Raw genomic sequence first — 17984 nt, 5'->3', positions numbered from 1 at the left:
CCTCTCCTTCTGGGTATGGAGTTCCATTTTGTTGACAGGTTGCTGGGTTACCATGAGAGGGCAAACAGGGTGCAGCTCGTTTCCATGTCAGCGGGAAAATGCTAGTGTTCCACTGGTGCACAGAAGGACTCGCTGAGAAGCTGGGGCAGGATGACCTAATTATAGCTTAGGTAAGACAGAAAAACCTGATCTTTTCATTTTTAAGAGAAAACGACACTTTCTGTAGAAGGTTCTATTGATTTTAATAGAATAAGTTACAACCAGTTGAAGTTGAGGTTTTCATTAATGCAGCCTTTATTCTAGCTAAACATATGCTTTTTGCTTTTCTTAAAAAAAAAAAGAATGTTCGTTTTTTACATTTTCTCTGCCATGCACCACAAATATTTCTTCCAATGTTAGCATAAATTATATTCTTTCAGTTAAAGGCAACTTTTCAGCCTACTGTAAAGTAATATTTTCCTATCAATGAAAAAGAAAAGAGGAAGAATTAACAGCTAACATAACCAAAATGCTCTACTGTGTCAGGGTATGTTATTATACTGTAGAACACATTTCCCCCTCATTCTATAGCAGTTTGCTTAAACTGAAACACCAGTTACATAATTAAATGTGTAGAATACTTTCATCCATGCACATATGTGTATACTGTATTTACACATACTGTAAGTGACAGCTTGCATGCAAAGTGCTATTGTATAATTTATGCATGCAAATAGCTTAGCATATAATTGGTAGGATGTGTTCACATGGGGTATAGGCAGGGCTGACCTTTGCACATTTAGGGGAGAATTCTATAAATGGCACCTAAGTTAGGTCCCCTAATCATGGATGCCTAGTGACACCTAACTAAAATTCATGCACAATTTTTTTTATTGGCTTAATTGGTGTGGTAATTGACCACACCATTAAAAAATGATTTAAAATTTTTTAAAAAATAATTAGTATTGCGCACAGAATACCATGTGGCACCTAATGACGCCTACCTGAAAGTAGGCATGGTTAGAGGCAGAGAATAGGTGTGATTAACTGAGATGTCACTAGGAAAACCCTGGCCTAATATACCGGCACCTACCACAAGGATGCCTAGTGATGCCTAAGCGCACCTAGGTGTCGCTAAGTGTGATTCTATAAGTAGCACCTAGCGGTTGATTGGATTAAAGGATAGGCCCAGTAGGCACGTGCCTAGGACCAGAAAATATCATGGGGGCACAGGGCTGGCGTTAGGGGGGAAGCAAACAGGGCGGGGGGGTCCCGACTGCCTGAAGGTCAGCTTCTCCCTCCTACTCCCTCTCTGCTCTCTCCCGCAACACAACGAAACAACTCAAGTCGCGGGGCTCTAACTGCATGTGGCAGCTTCCCTTCTTCGAAACTGAAAGTTACGTCCTGTTTCGGAGGTGAAGGGAAGGCAGCGCGTGCAATGTTAGACACACACACCCTCGTTCCCACTTTGGGAAGCGGCGAACACCGTCGGGCCTCTGTTCGGCAGGGTGTACAGATGCGGTGGGGGACGAAGTACAGCTCACACCTGATGTGGCAGCTGTTTCCTGCACAGTTGAAGTCGGCCCTGCTTCTCCTGCGCTCGTGGCTGCTTCTGTTCCGCTTCGGTGCATGTCAGCGGCTGCACCGGCTGTCAGCTGTTTTTCTTCGTCTTCTTCCTTTGCGGGCCCAATTTCTGAACAGGAGCAGACTTTTTTGATGCAGGCCGAACCAAATCCGGTGACATTTTCCCCGGAGTTCGTCATGTTGATGCACAGGGCCTTTTTGATACAGAAATCTCAGCTTGCTCAGCGCCAGGACTGTATCTTCAACCAGGGGTTGGTTCTTCATGCCTGTGGACCTCCTCTTGAGTCTCAAGCCGCTAAGAGGCGCAGGGTACCTTCCCTCAGAATTCGCATTACCCCTGTCTCATCCAGATTCTCTGGAAGACGGTGAGGTGGCGGATTTTGAGCTTGAGGATGCGCTGGCTAGGGAAGTGGATGATCCTTCTGCGCTCCGGCTTTTTCATAAGGAGGAATTGTCATCCTTTATTACCAAGGCGCTGCAGTAACTTAATATTTCTCAGCAGGATACGCAGGCGTCGGGTACGGCTAATGCTCTTATGGCGGGCACGAAAAAACTGGCTAAAGCGTTTCCGGTGCACGAAGCGATGCTTGAGCTTATTTCTGTGCAGTGGGACACGGCGGAGGCTGGTCTCCGGGTGGTGAAGGCTATACGCCAGTTGTATCCCATATCTCAGGATGAGCTGGACAGGTTTAAGAACCCCAGGGTGGACGCTTTAGTGGCTGCGGTTACCAAGAGGACTACCTTGCTGGTGGAGGGTGGTATAGCCCTCAAAGATATCCAGGATAGGAAAATTGAATCTTCCCTTAAGCTGTCCTTTGAGGTAGTGGCGGTTACCTTGCAAGCGGCGGTGTGCAGTTCCTATGTGGCACGGGCTTGCCTGCAATGGGCTCAAGGTATGACTGATAAAATGATGGAGACAAGGGTGCCGGTGCCGGCCAACTTTCCAGATTTGGAAACAGGTCTAGCGTATATGGCGGATGCCCTCTATGATATTATTCGAGCTTCGGTGAAACAAATGGCTCTTTCTGTTGTTTCTCGACAATCCTTGTGGCTCCGTCACTGGCGGCGGATGCGGCTTCCAAGCTTAGGCTCGTGCGGCTTCCTTTTAAGGGTTGGCTGCTATTTGGTGATGACTTGGACAAATTGGTTAAGGATTTTGGGGATACCAAAACACAAAGTTTACCGGAAGATAAACCTAAAGCCCCTTTGAGAGCGTTGTCTGCCAGAAATCGTTTCAGGGATGTTAGGAGATATAGGCCTGGAAAGCTGTCCTTTCCCCCGTCTTCCGGGTCTTCCTATACTTCTAGGCCTAGGTTTCCACCGAAGAATTCCTTTCGTCCTGCAAAACCCCAACCTGCCCCGCCAGCCCAAACCCCGGCCTTGCGTAATTCCCAATGACGGGAGGTCGGCTCCCTCTGTTGTGACCATTGGGGGGCAGCTGTCTTCCTTTCTGGTGGAGTGGGCTCAGATCACGTCCGATCGGTGGGTTTTGGACATTATTCAAGACGGTTACAAGTTAGAATTTTCCTCTCCCGTCGCAGATTCTTTCTTGGTCTCCCCTTGTGCCGGGGGGGGGGGGGGGGCGCTGCCAAGAGAGATTCTTTTAGAGATTGGGGCAGTTATTCCTGTCCCTCCGGCAGAGAGGGGGCAGGGGAGGTATTCCATTTACTTCATCGTGCCCAAAAAAAGGGGGTTCGGTCAGGCCTGTGTTGGATCTCAAGAAGATCAATCGATTTCTGCGGGTCTGACATTTCCGGATGGAAATGGTGAGGTCGGTCATTGTGGCGGTTCAGCCGGGGGAATTCCTGACGGTGCTTGACCTCAAGGAGGCTTATCTGCACATCCCCATATGGCCACTGCATCAGAAGTATCTTTGCTTTGCAATCCTGAGTCAGCACTATCAGTTTTGAGCCATGCCATTTGGACTAGCCACAGCTCCATGAACATTCTCGAAGGTCATGGTTGTGGTGGCAGATTTTTTTCGCCAGGAGGGAATTTGAGTGCATCCTTACTTGGACGACTGGTTGATCCGGGCGTCGTCTAGACAGGAAAGTTTGTCGGCGACACAGAGGGTAATTTCTCTTCTTCAATCCTTGGGATGGGTGATCAACTTTCCAAAGATCTCTCTTACTCCTTCCCAGTCATTGGAATATCTGGGGGTGCTGTTCGACACGGAGATGGGGAAAGTGTTTATTCCCTGCGACCAGGGAGAGAAGTTATGCTCACAGGTTCACCTGCTTCTACAGTCACCCAGGCCGAGAGTGTGGGATTATGTGCAAGTTCTCGACTCAATGGTGGCTACGCTGGAAGTGGTGCCGTAGGCGCGCTTTCACATGAGACCGCTGCAACAGTCCCTTCTCTCTCGATTGTCCCCAGTGTCTCAGGATTACAATCGTCATCTGCAATGGACGCCGTAGGCGTCACTCAGCATGTCTTGGTGGCTCAGCAATCTCAATCTGTTCAAGGGCATGCCTCTGGCGACTCCGGAATGGATGATTGTTACGACGGATGCCAGTCTTTTGGGCTGGGGAGCTCACTGCCTTCAGTCCACAGCGCAGGGAGTCTGGTCTCCGGAGGAGGCTCAGTGGCCCATCAATCTTCTAGAATTGAGAGCGACCAGGCTAGCCCTTCAAGCGTTCCTGCATATGATTCGGAGCCGTCCGACGAGGGTTTTTTCAGACAGTGTCACGGCGGTTGCATATATCAACAGGCAGGGCGGTACACGCAGGCCTCAGTTGGTGACAGAGGTGATGCTTCTCCTTCAATGGGCAGAACTTCATCTTCCTCTACTGTCGGTGGCTCACATTGCAGGACAAGCCAACATTCAGGTGGACTTTCTCAGCAGAAATCTTCTAGATCCCGGAGAATGGGGACTCTCCGTGCAGGTGTTCAACCTCATTGTGCGACGGTGGGGTCTACCGGACATAGATCTCATGGCCTCGTCCAAAAATGCAAAGCTTCCTCGGATCTTCAGGAGACACAGGGAGCAGGGATTAGAGGGGGTAGACGCGTTGGCTCTGGCTTGGCCTCCTGGTTGTCTCCTTTATGTGTTTCCTCCTTGGCCAATGATAGGGTGTGTGTTGCATCGCATAACTCGCTTTTTGGGTTCGGTGATCCTGGTAGCTCCGGATTGGCCGCGTCGTCCTTGGTATGCAAACCTGGTATGTTTGTTGACGGGCGATCAGTTGCCCTTTCTGGCGATGCCCTTTATTGACTCAGGGTCCCATCGACATGGAAAATCCATCCCGCTTTGGTCTTACGGCCTGGCTCTTGAAAGATCGCAGCTGAGATGTAGAGATTATTCTGAATCGGTTATTTCCACTCTTCTTCAAGCAAAAAAAAGATCAATCTCTGCCTCATATGCTAGAGTCTGGAGGGTTTTCGATTCTTGGTGTGCTGCTGAGGGTCTGTTGCCCTTCCAGGCTTCGCTTTCTGACATGATTGAGACATTTAAGTACATCACAGGATGGGTCGAGGTGGAAGATGATATCTTTCTTCTCAAAGGACCCTCGAACACAAGAGGACATCCGCTCAAACTCAGGGGAGGGAAGTTTCGTGGAGACGTCAGGAAGTACTTCTTCACGGAACGAGTGATAGAGCATTGGAACAAGCTTCCAGTACAGGTGATCGAGGCCCGCAGTATCCCAGACTTCAAGAATAAATGGGATACCTATGTGGGATCACTGCGAGGGTCATACCAATGAATAGAGTCGCTAGGACATAGACTTAATAGAGCAGGTCAATAGAGTTAAGGGGGCCAGTAGACTTAAAAGGGTGGGTCAATGGTATGGGCAGACTTGATGGGCTGTAGCCCTTATCTGATGTCATCTTTCTATGTTTCTATGTTTCTTTCCTTTCTTCAGGATGGAGTTGCCAAGGGATTGGCCTTTAATTCTCTTAAAGTTCAAGTGACTGCTATTGCTTGTTACAGGGGCCACGTGGCGCATTCTTCCTTGGCGTCTCAACCTGATGTGGTTCAATTGCTGAAAGGGGTGCAACATATTCATCCTCCTATTAAAAAGATATGTCCAGAGTGGAGTCTTAAAGTAGTCCTTGGTGGGTTACAAAAGCTTCTCTTTGAGCCTTTGTCCAAAGAGAATTTGAAGGATGTGACGTTGAAGGCGGGTTTTCTTGTCGCGATGGCTTTGGCTAGGCGAGTGTCTGAGTTGCAGGTGTTGTCTTGTAGAGATCCTTTTTTGCGCATTTCGGATTCGGGAGTGTCGGTGCAGACTATTCCGTCGTTTCTTCCTAAGATGGTCTCCACCTTTCATGTTAACCAGTCTCTCTTTCTTCCAGCCTTCAGAAAGGAGGATTAGGGGGAAAAGTTCTCTTCTCTGTGGTTCCTAGATGTCCATAGGATACTTCTACATTATCTCCAACTTACTAACGACTTTCGCCATTCTGATCACCTCTTTATGTTGTTCGCGGGACACAACAAAGGTATGGCTGCGTCTAAGGCTTCCATTGCTCGCTGGGTCAAGGAGACAATTGCTTCCACTTACTTGACGTATGGTAAGCAGTTGCCCAACAAGCTTCATGCTCATTCCATTAGAGCGATGGCTACTTCTTGGGCGGAGTCCAGAGGTTTTTCTTTGGAAGAGATTTGTCGCACAGCTACTTGGTCTTCTAAGAATACTTTTTCTAAGCATTACCGGTTGGATGTGACGGTGCGTGCGGAGGCTGCTTTTGGTGCGTCAGTTATTGTCAAGACGGAATGCGCTTCCCACCCTGATTGAGGATTGCTTTGCTACATCCCACTAGTCTCTGGATTCATCTGCTGCTGTTGTTGAGGAAGGAAAAATTATGTTCTTACCTGTTAATTTTCTTTCCTCTAGATGCAGCAGATGAATTCAGAGCCCCACCCTTTCTGGCTATTGGATCCCTGTTCGTGTTTTGCTTTTTTCCGCGGTTTTGTCATTGTTGGTAGTTCTCTCTATTATTGCCTATGCGATTTGTGTTGGGAAAGAAGTTTTTTACATGCTGGACATATTCTGATTCCGACTGCTTGGGCAAGGAGCAATACTGAGAATACAGGGAGGGTGCCAACCAATAGGATCACCTGTTAATCAGTTCTCTATCTCCACCTGCTGGTAGATGTGTACTATCCCACTAGTCTCTGGATTCATCTGCTGCGTCTACAGCAGTGGTCTCGGACTCAAACCCTTTGCAGGGCCACATTTTGGATTTGTCAGTACTTGGAGGGCCTCAGAAAAAAATAGTTAATGTCTTATTAAAGAAATAACAATTTTGCGTGATGTAAAACTCTTTATAGCTTATAAATCTTTCCTTTTGGCTAAGTTTTAATAATAATATTGTCATTTATAGCTAAAGAGACAAATGATCAAGAAACTGTTTTATTTTACTTTTGTGATTATGATAAACATACCGAGGGCCTCAAAAGAGTACTTGGCGGGCCGCATGTGGCCCCTGGGCCATGAGTTTGAGACCACTGGTTTAGAGGAAAGAAAATTAACAGGTAAGAACATAATTTTTCCATCCTGTGCACAAGACAAGATAAGTAGTTTTTGTACTATTATCCAGTTTTTATTCACTGCATTGCACAGAGTCATTTTGATTTTGGCAAAAGGAGGGTTTTTTTTATGCCCATGAGGTTTTGTTGGGGCAGGCCTTAAGCTGCTATGGCGGCTAGCTTGTGCTACATTTTCTGAGGCTTTTTCCTCCTTTTTTGCATTTAAATTAACTCATGCAGGCTAGACTGGTTTGTGTTTGCTGGTTTTTGGTGACGATTCCATCCATTGCCTATATAATAAACTCACATCCCATGGAAAGTAGACACCTACATATTTGTGACATATTATAGAATTGCCTCCTTTATGCAAAAGGACCTAGTTAATGGCAGCACACATTAGCAAGTCTAGCTACTGAGTGTGTGGTATCAGAAAGAAGAACAGAAAAATCCCTATTTTGTATTAGATATTTAAGTAAGATTTGGGATGTTTCCAAATTGCTGTGAATTCTATAAAAGGATCTGCTAAACTTCAAGCTTTTTTTTAAATAAAATACTTATACAGTATACATATACAGTACATATACAGTCTAGCAGCAACAGCCATTTCACAAAAATTCACGCAGAAAAAAAAAAAAAGCGGTATCACTCAGGGCTTTGTATATGTGGAAGGGCATTATCGACAGGACGTCCAAGTCCAACTTTAGACATTTTCCGCAAGTCTGGAGCGGAGAAATGGCCATTTTCGAAACCAGCAAAACCACTACATTTTTTGGGTTTTCAGAAATTTCCTATTTAGATATTTTGGCCTTCAGGATATCCAACCTTAGGACATTTAACTTTTTTGGTCATTTTCAACCCGCGTCTTTTCTCCCTTTCCATCAAAGAAAATAACTTTTTTTGTTTTGGTTTTCATGAAACTGGGGGCTCCAAGTTTTTACTTGGCCGCTGGGCCTCGTTGTGGCCGCGGCCTTTCTTCCTGCCTTATGTCCTGGCCTCTTACCGGGTTTAAGAAGTGCTCCCAGTGCGGTTGGGTGATCTCCATCACAGACCCGCACCGTTGGTGTATTCTTTGCCTGTGGGTTGACCACCCGACGGACTCTTGCCCTCACTGTGCCACCCTCCAGCCTTGTGCCCTTCGTCAAAGGTGGGCCAAGATCGTGGAACTCTTCAACATGGACCCGTCGGCTGATAAGACTTCAACCCCGGTTTCGGCCTCGGCCTCAACCTCGGCCTCGAAGACCTCGGTTCCAATCAAATCTCCCTCGACCTCAAGGACCTCGGCTGCTCCGGCCCCGAAGATCTCGGCCTCGGGTAAGTCTCCTCTTCTGTCTTCCGGTTCAGCTCAGCTACCGAAGAAGCCGACTTCGGAGTCTCTGGCTGCCCAGGCAGTGAGTGTAGTCCTGCTGGCCTCGTCAAGACCTCCTCCTAAGTGTGCCTCCACATTACGGGAATTCTCTACATCGAGGTCACCCTCAGTGGAGCGCACTGCTGCACCAGTTTGTCCAAACCCTTTGGTCTCGGTGCCCATGTTTGAGGATACGCTTAAGGCCATCTTAACCTCACAGATTTCCTCTGCCTTGGCCCAGCTTACCCCAGCTTCAACCCCGCTCGTCGTTGACCAGCCTGAGCGTCGTGCCGAGAGCTCCCGAGGCAAGGTGCGTCAGTCTCGACGCTCATCCTCGAGTGCCTCCTCACCTACTCCCTCGAGGCGTACTTCTTCCGCCGGCCATCCTCGGTCGAAGCACCGGCCTAAATGTCCGTCTTCATCGAGGCAGCGGTTCGCCAAATGGCCCAGGGACTCTCCCCTGAAGCGGGGTAGGTCGCTGGTCCCCCGCAAGACTGGGTCCATCAAGCCCTCGGACCTCGTCCTGTCTGACCCTCGTCTTTGACATTCCCCCATGCGGTCTCCACTCCGGGGGGTTTCGATGTCGAAGACACCAGCCTCTTCTTCCCGGGGCTCGCCGAGGCAGGCTCCCCGGACCTCCGTTCTTCGGACCCCTGGGTCCTCGCCTTCCCTACTCTATAGGCGCAAGCTGTTATCGACCCCCCCTTGTTCTATCAGCGGGGCCTCCTCGACGTCCATGCTTGTGGACACTGACCTGCCGGCGCAGTACTCGAGAGAGGCTTCCCCCTCGTTTTCTGCTGCACCAAAGTCCCGCTCGGCTTCCCCTCTTGAGGGGCATTCTGCAGGCAGGCCATCCTTTTTCACCAAGTTCGTGTTAGACATGGGCAAGGCGGGATCCCAGTATTCCCAGAAATATTTGGAGGAGATGGAGCTTCCTTATCCACCGAAGAAACCCCTTCGCCTCTCCTTAAACCCGGTTTTGCAACAGACTTTCTTCCGGAATTTGGAGACGCCTTACTCTATTCCGGCCATTCCGGCCAAGATAAAGTCCCGGTACCGGACGGTCCCCTGCAAGGGGTTTGAGAAAGCTCAGCTCTCCCCCCAGTCTTTGGTGGTAGAGTCTTCCTTGAAGAAGTCAATCCTTCCTAGGTCTACACGGCTGTCCCACCGGGACGGGAAGGCCGGACTATGGACAAGTTTGGTAAGCGCCTATACCAGAATTCAATGATGGCGAACAGGGTTCTCAACTATAATTTTACTTTTACATCATACCTGAAACAGTGCATCAAATCCATGCCCTCTTTTCAGGACGACTTGCCTGTTCCTTGCGGGGCCGAATCTCGCCGGCTTATGGATACGCTGTCGCAGATCCGACTCTATATGTTTCAGGCGACCTATGATGCCTTTGAACTCTCCTCGAGGGTCTCTGCCTTTGCGGTAGCCATACGCCATCTAGCCTGGCTCTGCATAGTTGATATGGACCCGAATCTCCAGGATCGGCTGGCGAATCTCCCATGTTTGGGCAATGAGCTCTTTGATGACTCCATCGAGGCAGCCACCAAGCGCCTCTCCGAACATGAACGCTCCTTTGCCTCCTTGGTCAGACCCAAGGTGAAGCCCGCGCCACCTAAGTCGTACAAGTTGCCTCCCCGGCGTTATCCCCAAAAGTCCAAGCCGGCTTTTTCCTGACCGCCTCCTAGGCATCTGCAGCAGCAGAGGGCCCCTCAGAAATCTCAGGCCCCTGCAGCGGCTAAACCTGCGCCGTCCTTTTGACTGCCCCGATTGGGGCGGACCGGGCCCCTTCTGCCCCAAGCCTCCCCGCCTTCATATGTTTTCTCAACGCTGGGAACTGATCACTTCGGACAACTGGGTCCTCTCGGTCATCAGGGAGGGGTATTCCTTACATTTCCAAACTCCTCCTTCGGACCTGCCCCCTATTGAGGAGATCTGCAAGGCTGCCACTTGGTCCTTGGTTCATACATTCACCTCTCACTACTGTCTGGATACTTTGTCCAGACGTGACGGCCTGTTCGGCCAGTCGGTTTTACGTAATCTGTTCTCTTAGCTTGCCAACTTTCCCTCCATCCCATCTTGGTTAGCTTGGAGGTCACCCACATGTAGAGAATATGCTGCCTGCTTGTCCTGGGATAAAGCACAATTACTTACCGTAACAGGTGTTATCCAGGGACATCAGGAAGATATTCTCGCAACCCTCCCTCCTCCCCGGGTTGGCTTCTTTGCTAGCTATCTGAACTGAGGACCACGTTGAGGAGACGCGCCCTCTAGTGGGGCGGGAAGGCACACACATGCATGGTGCAGCACTAGTAAACTTTGAAATCTTCAATCAAATTTGCTTGAAAAGCTTTCTGCGACGGGGCTCCGTGGATGACGTCACCCACATGTAGAGAATATCTGCCTGCTGTCCCTGGATAACACCTGTTACGGTAAGAAACTGTGCCATACATGCACTCCAATTGTAAAATAATAATAAAAAAATACCCACATAAGAACATAAGAATAGCCTTACTGAGTCAGACCAATGGTCCATCAAGCCCAATAGCCCGTTCTCATGGTGGCCAATCCAGGTCACTAGTACATAGCCAAAACCCAAGGTGTAGCAATATTCAATGCTACCGATACAGGGCAAGCAGTGGCTTCCCCCATGTCTTTCTCAATAACAGACTATGGACTTTTCCTCCAGGAACTTGTCAAAACTTTTCTTAAAACCAGCTTCGCTATCCACTCTTACCACATCATTTGGCAATGCGTTCCAGAACTTAACTATTCTCTGAGTGAAAAAAAATTCCTCCTATCGGTTTTAAAAGTATTTCCTTGTAACTTCATCGAGTGTCCCCTAGTCTTTATAATTTTTGACAGAGTGAAATCGATCCACTTGTACTGAGACTGCCCAGAACAAGCTTCCTTTAAATCTATATGACCTGCAACATTCGCACATGTGAAGAGTGCATTATAGAATCAGCCTTTACATGTATATGTCATTTACATGAGAAAATACTGCACAACATGTAGCAGATGTGCACATTTGCATTTTGCAGACGCTTCCTTAATGTTTCCCATTATTTGTGGTTTTCCATCTTGGCAATTGCAATTTTTCCACAAGCTCATAGAATTTCATGACTTTCTAATGTTCAAAAATCTGAACAACAGGAATTACTTTTTCCTTCAGTTTAGGAAAATGTATAAAGTAGTGTTCTACTGGTTACAACTACAGCCTCAGCATCCTTAGGTTGGGGGTTCAAACCCCATGCTGCTCCTTGTGACCCTGGACAAGTCACTCAATCCTCCATTGCCCCAGGATAGACTATGAGCCCACTGGGACAAATAGGGAAAATGCTTGAGTACCTGATTGTAAACCGCTTAGATAATCTTAATAGGCAGTATATAAATACCTAATAAAATAAAAAAAATTCTATAGCACTGCCAGATACATGCAGCACTGTACATTACATTAACCATGAAGAGACAATCCGTGTGGCAGGATTCTTCATTGCTAAGTTTTAACAAGGAAAAAAGGGCAAAACTGCAAACTTCGTAAGACAAGGGCTCTGGTTTAATAAAGTGGTCGTTTATTAAGAGCGTGCACTAAAATCACTCCACTCATGATAGGTTTGAGTCGCATGTTCTTCACAAAGTCCGGATTGTAGTGGATGGAATATCGCATTATCTTTATAATAATCTAGACATTGTTAGTAAACAATTTTTAAATAAATTTGCTTTCAAAAGGAAGATTTGAAATGGTTCTGGAGGCTTGAGGGAAATTTATATCTATTCCAACAACCTTTTTCGAAATGGCTTTAATTTATTAATTAGTTAAGAATTTATATACCACTTATTACCTTTTTTAAAGAAGGAGCTGGTTCTGGGAGCCTATTTTTGAAAGGCACATAAGCGGCTTTGCTGCCTTGGCCAAATAGACTTGAAATAGGTTCCCTTTTAGACTCTTATATAGGTATCCTATTATAAAACCAAACCCTGTTAGGCATTTCTATAATTGGGTGCTGTAGAAGTATAGCTAGCGAACAGACCTGGGCACTTAATAACAACAGCCACACTGGGAGTTCAAAGTAAAATAAAGAAGCTTGTTGATGTACAGGGAAAGGGATATCCTGTTCCTTTCTTTCACAGGTGAGGAAAAATAAACATGCAAAAATCAGTCTTTGATCCCAAGAGTTATCCCTATGGCCTTTTCCAGCAGGGCCACAGCATGTACTAGTCTGGCTCTCAAAAAGACAACATAACAGCTGGTCTCTGGCCAGTCCCTACAGTCCAAAATTATACGTTCCAGCAGGATTCCAAGATAAACTTTACTACCTTAGTTAAGAGTTTCTGCAGCTTAAACTTCTGTGGTGGAGACCTAGGGTGGAGAACTTCTCTCCTCAGGGCTTCTCTGTTCTGTCCTGCTAAAGGTAGGGTTATCATATTTTAGTCCGCAAAACCCCGGACACATGGCTCTGCCATGTTCCGCCTCTGACCACGCCCCATTCTGCCCCCAACCCCACCTCATTTTTCCCTGAATCCCGCCCGTACAAAGCCTTTTCTCTTCTTCCCCAACAAGCTCCAGCTGCGTCTAGAGGGCCTGGAGCATACGAGGATGTGTGTAATGTCATCTGTGAATGCTCAGAGGCCCTCCAGATGCAGGACTTTTCAAAACCCGGACAAACTACTGGGTTTTGGAAAGTCCGCCCGGGCGCCTGAACAGTCCTCTAAAAAGATGACATGTGAGTTTTTCCGGACATCTGGTAATCCTAGTTAAAGGGTACTGTATTTAATTTCTTATTCTCTGAGCTCCACTTCCTGACTCAGCAAGTAACCTAAGCTCTTTCCTGCCTTAAAGTAGCTCACTTTCAGCCTCAGTGAGGGAGTGTCCTTAAGGAATCCCTGTTTTGTACTACATACTGCAGGGGTGTCCAATGTCGGTCCTCGAGGGCCGCAATCCAGTCGGGTTTTCAGGATTTCCCCAATGAATATGCATTGAAAGCAGTGCATGCAAATTGATCTCATGCATATTCATTGGGGAAATCCTGAAAACCCGACTGGATTGCGGCCCTCGAGGACCGACATTGGACACCCCTAACATACTGCTTCATAGGCACTTCCATTTAGGTATTCCAAAGCAGTGTTGGAGCCTATTCTATAATGGAAGCTAGGTGTACCGGCCATAGAGTTGGCATCAGTGTGATCTCAACTATTCACATTATGGTATTTTCCAGAGGATTACATGTATATTCATTTTATTATATGTATTTTATTATGTATTTTTTTTTACTTTGTCTTCATTTTAATATTGTGTATATAAATCATGTAAACCATTTAGTCTTAAATGGTATATAAATTTTTAAAATAAAAATAAATGTGATGCTTTCAACTTAAAGTATTCTGTAAGTTATATTTATTTATTCAGTTTTCTGAACCATTCTCCCAGGTGAGCTCAGAACAGTTTACATTAATTTATTCAAGTACCCAATCATTTTACCCTGTCTGTCCCAGCAGGCTCACAATCTATCTCATGTACCTGGGACAATGGGGGAATTAAGTGACTTGCCCAGGGTCACAAGGAGCAGTGTGGGTTTGAACACACATCCTCAGGGTGTTGAGGCTGTAGCTTTAACCACTGTGCCTAGGTGTAAATGGGAGTATTGCCTATGTCCCCTTCCCATCTGCTATCCATCCATAAACCCCCTCACAAATATACACCATGCAAATTATGTGGCCATTTGCAGAATAACGCTTGGGTGCCCTGCTACCAGTTATGCAGATGTGTGCCCACAAGTGTGGATATTCTAACCCTTTAATACATTATGTTAGAGATTTTTTTATTCCGTCATTACCTTGCGGTTCAAAGCGGATTACAAAAGAGTTATGGAAGGTGGGTTACAAAAGAAGATCTCTGGTCATTTCCAGAGAAAGTAAAGAGTAGATCAGGTAGATTCGGGGAGTCAGGAAGAAGACGGGAGGAAGACAGGTACTCGTGGTGTTAAGACTTTTTCCAGGGATTTTTTGAAGAGTATAGTCTTTATTTCTTTTCTGAATATCTTGTAGTCTGGGGTTGTTATCAGTAGATTGGCGATTTGGTTGTCTAGTTTTGCTGCTTGGGTGGCTAGGAGGCCGTCATATAGTTTTTTTTCCGTTTAACTTCTTTGATTGGAGGGTGTGTGAATAGAGAGTGAGTTTTCCTATGCCTGGTTGAGGTAGTTTGGATGAGGCGGTTGTTCAGGTAGGTTGCATAAGTGTGGGCAGCTAGGTTATAGAGTAAATTCTATATATGGGCCAAAAATAAGTTAGTTGTGGTGTATAGAAACTTGTAGTGGCCAGCTCTGAGACTAAAATTTAGGCACATCAACTAAAACCTGGTGTGAATGCCTTCACCTAAATTCTGAATGGATCGGGTGTATTCTATAACAGTGCATATCATTTTTAGGAACGTCCATGATGCTCCTTTGGCCATGCCCCCTTTTTAGAATTTATGCGCACCACTTTATAGAATGTGCATTTGGCTGTATGCTATTCTATAAGGCAGCACATCTAATACCCATAGGCCCTGATTATATGTGAGGTGCCTAGCTTAATTATTTAAAAAGTCTTAATTGATGTTAATAGAAAATTGCAATTAAATTGCAATTGATTAGATGGTAGGTACCTAATTTGGTAAGTGCTTACCACTTTAAGGTAAGTGTTTACTCCAAGACAACTACCAATAAGAAGACATGGTTAGGGCTGGATTTTAGGCGGATCTCCGGCATGTTTTGACTTATGTATCTATTGGCTTCTGCCCATTATGACCCAGATTCTATAAATGGTGCCATTGTCAGCAGCTGCTGTCAATCACGCAATGGGTGCCGGAAATATAGGTCAGGGTTTTCAAGGTCTATATTTCATTTGTTTACAGTTTCTGTTCGTACTGATTATATTATGACCAGTCACTTTTTAATATATATTGACTTCTTTTGCCAGGAATTTGTCCAACCAATGCCTTTACGCATTTCTGGAAAGCTTGGAAAGATGGCATAATGGAACTAGACAAAGGTAAGTCACCAAACAAATACAGAGATATTTTTTGATTTGTCAAAATGTTACCAAATGTAAAAATGTTACCAAAACAAAACTAAGAGCTCCTTTTACAAAGCCACAATAGTGATTCTCCTGTGGCAAATGCACCAAAGCCCATTCATTTCCTATCGGTTTTGGTGTGTTTTTGTCATGGGAGAATCAATACTGTGGCTTTGTATAAGAGGCCTTAAAGTTTGATCTAGAAATATATATCCACAAATTGTCAACTACAATATTGCCAGATGAAAAGACCTCAGATGCTTTAAGACACTTTCAAAACGGTGTCAATTTATGGCTCCACATTACTTTCATGGTAAAATGAAAACAAGAAAACAATCCAAGTCTGCAGTAAAAAGCAATCAGAACAAACAAAGATGAACTTCAGACAGGAGTACTCCTGTCTGCAGTTCGTCTTCGTTTGTTCCACATTATTTTCAGCCTTGGAAGCACAGTTAAGAGCACAGACAGAAAGAAATTCAACCAGAGATTGGAAAAAGATGATTAGAAATTTAAAATCACCAGACAACACTGAGGTGCTGGCTCTTCTTATTCATTGGTACACATTCTAAATAATGGACTTCATGTAGTACAGTACACCCCCATGAATTCGCGGTCGGCGATTCGCGAACTCGGTCATTCACGCTATTTTCTGACCGTCTCTTCCGGTCAGAAAATAACACGAATGACTGCCCAATGGAAAAGCTCTCTGTTTTCCCTGGCCACGCACCTTCCGTGTACCCTCCCACAACGCAGTGAGAGGAGAAAGCAGAGCTAAAGATTTTCTCCCTCCCACCACCAACATGGCGATCGCGTCACTCCCGACATCAGCCTCTTCTCACGGAAACCTGGAGCGCGCTTCTCATGCGGGGTTGTGCAGGAGGAAGAGGTCGAGTGCACAGGATTCAGCCACGGGGAAGCCAAGATGCCGCCGACTAAGGCGACCAGGTAAGCGGCGCAGCTCGGGCCGGAACAAGAGAGGAGGCGGAGGAGGGGGGAGTGCCGATTGCAGTACTCTTCCAATATTCGTGATTTTTCAATATTCGCGGTCAATCCGCGAATATAACCCCTGCGAATTTCGGGGGAGTACTGTATTACAATTTTAGGAGATTATGAACCCCTGATGCAGGCATTTGCTGAAACACAGCCCATGTTGGGTTCATTTGAAGTGTGTTCCATGCGAGCTACTTATTAAAGTTTTTGCCAGCCTGGTCATCTCTGCTCATTTATGGCAGACTACTGCAAAGAGTCATAAGTTTTTGGGCTCAAAAGATGGCTATGAATCTACCTCTTATTTATTTATTTGAACAAGTTTTTATGCACTGTCCACATGTTAATGAAAACAAAGTAGTTCACAAATTAAATCACTATTCAAAATGTTTCCATTCCTATGCTCCTTAATAGAACCTTTAACATTTCCTGGTTACAAACATTTTTTCTAACTCCTGACCTATCTTGATTTTACTCCTTATTAGTATCAGTATATTCACAAGCTCACAACTTTCAAAGAGGGCAAACACTGGCTCTAGGATACAATCATGGACGTTCCCTCATTACTACTTCTAAAGTAATTTCCTGCAAGGATGTAGAAAAATAGAAACATGACGGCAGATAAAGGTCAAATGGTCCATCCAGTCTGCCCATCCGCAGCATCCACTGTCCCACACTTTCTTGAATTCAGGCACAGTCTTTGTCTCAACCACTTCTACTGTATTTCCTTAGTTTACTCACCTCTTAACCTCATTCTATGCCCTCTCACTCTAGAGTTTCCTTTCAATTGAAAGAAACTCGCCTCATCTGCATTTATGCCACATAGGTATGTAAACATCTCTATCATATCCCACCTCTCTCTCCATATCCACCTTTCCTCCAAAGTATACATATTAATTATACAGTGGTCACATTGACTGAAATTCAGGCCTGAAGTCTTTACAGAATGATTTTAAAAAATCTGAATAAATAAATCAGAAAAAAATAAGTTATTATCTTCACAGACACAAAAGCAAAATGACAAAATATGAGTAAACACTTAAAACTTGTCTTTTCTCCTTGAAATTTCTCTTTTAAGCTCTTATTCAGAATCTTTAGGCTCCTCTGTCCTCTTATCTATTTCATTTACTCACAGGTAGAAATTCCTCTCACCTGTAAGACACTTCATAGCATCTCCTGTTCCAACCATATTTAAGATAAGGTTTTCAGAACTCATACTGTAACACTGAATGTGAAGTCTCCCAACACTTCTTTCATACTACAATCAGGAATTATTATACCATTTAGGATGTAAGAAACTTCCACAATCAGGAACTTCTTCCCTCTATACACTCCCAATCTTGAATGAAGAAGCATTTTTTTTCCATGATACTTTATTAAAGTTTTTAGCAAAAGGAAGTCATAATAAATAAGGCTGAAAGCCAAAACATTAGCAGATCAAAGAGATTTTGTAGAGGGACATTGCAGGTACACAAATACATCATTAGGTATTGAGAAACTATCAATAACAAGAAACATATTTCATAATGCTCAATTAAAGGCAGAGAAAGT

At 45.4% G+C, this 17984-nt stretch overlaps 1 protein-coding gene across 4 annotated transcripts in view; it reads left to right on the top strand.

The window, feature by feature from the left end:
• The first annotated feature begins 74 nt into the window (after positions 1–74).
• Positions 75–17984, top strand: part of LOC117352544 (zinc finger protein 474-like) — an 81175-nt gene continuing 63265 nt past the window's right edge. For all 4 annotated transcript variants that reach the window (XM_033929022.1, XM_033929021.1, XM_033929019.1 and 1 more), the window contains exons 1-2: positions 75–170; positions 15351–15422. The gene's annotated coding sequence lies outside the window, so the exon portion shown is untranslated. The remainder of the gene's footprint in view (positions 171–15350; positions 15423–17984) is intronic.

Source organism: Geotrypetes seraphini, chromosome 1 (assembly GCF_902459505.1).
Source record: "Geotrypetes seraphini chromosome 1, aGeoSer1.1, whole genome shotgun sequence".
In the NCBI taxonomy this organism is placed as follows: Eukaryota; Metazoa; Chordata; class Amphibia; order Gymnophiona; family Dermophiidae; genus Geotrypetes; species Geotrypetes seraphini.
This window is presented reverse-complemented; position numbering and strand designations above follow the sequence as displayed.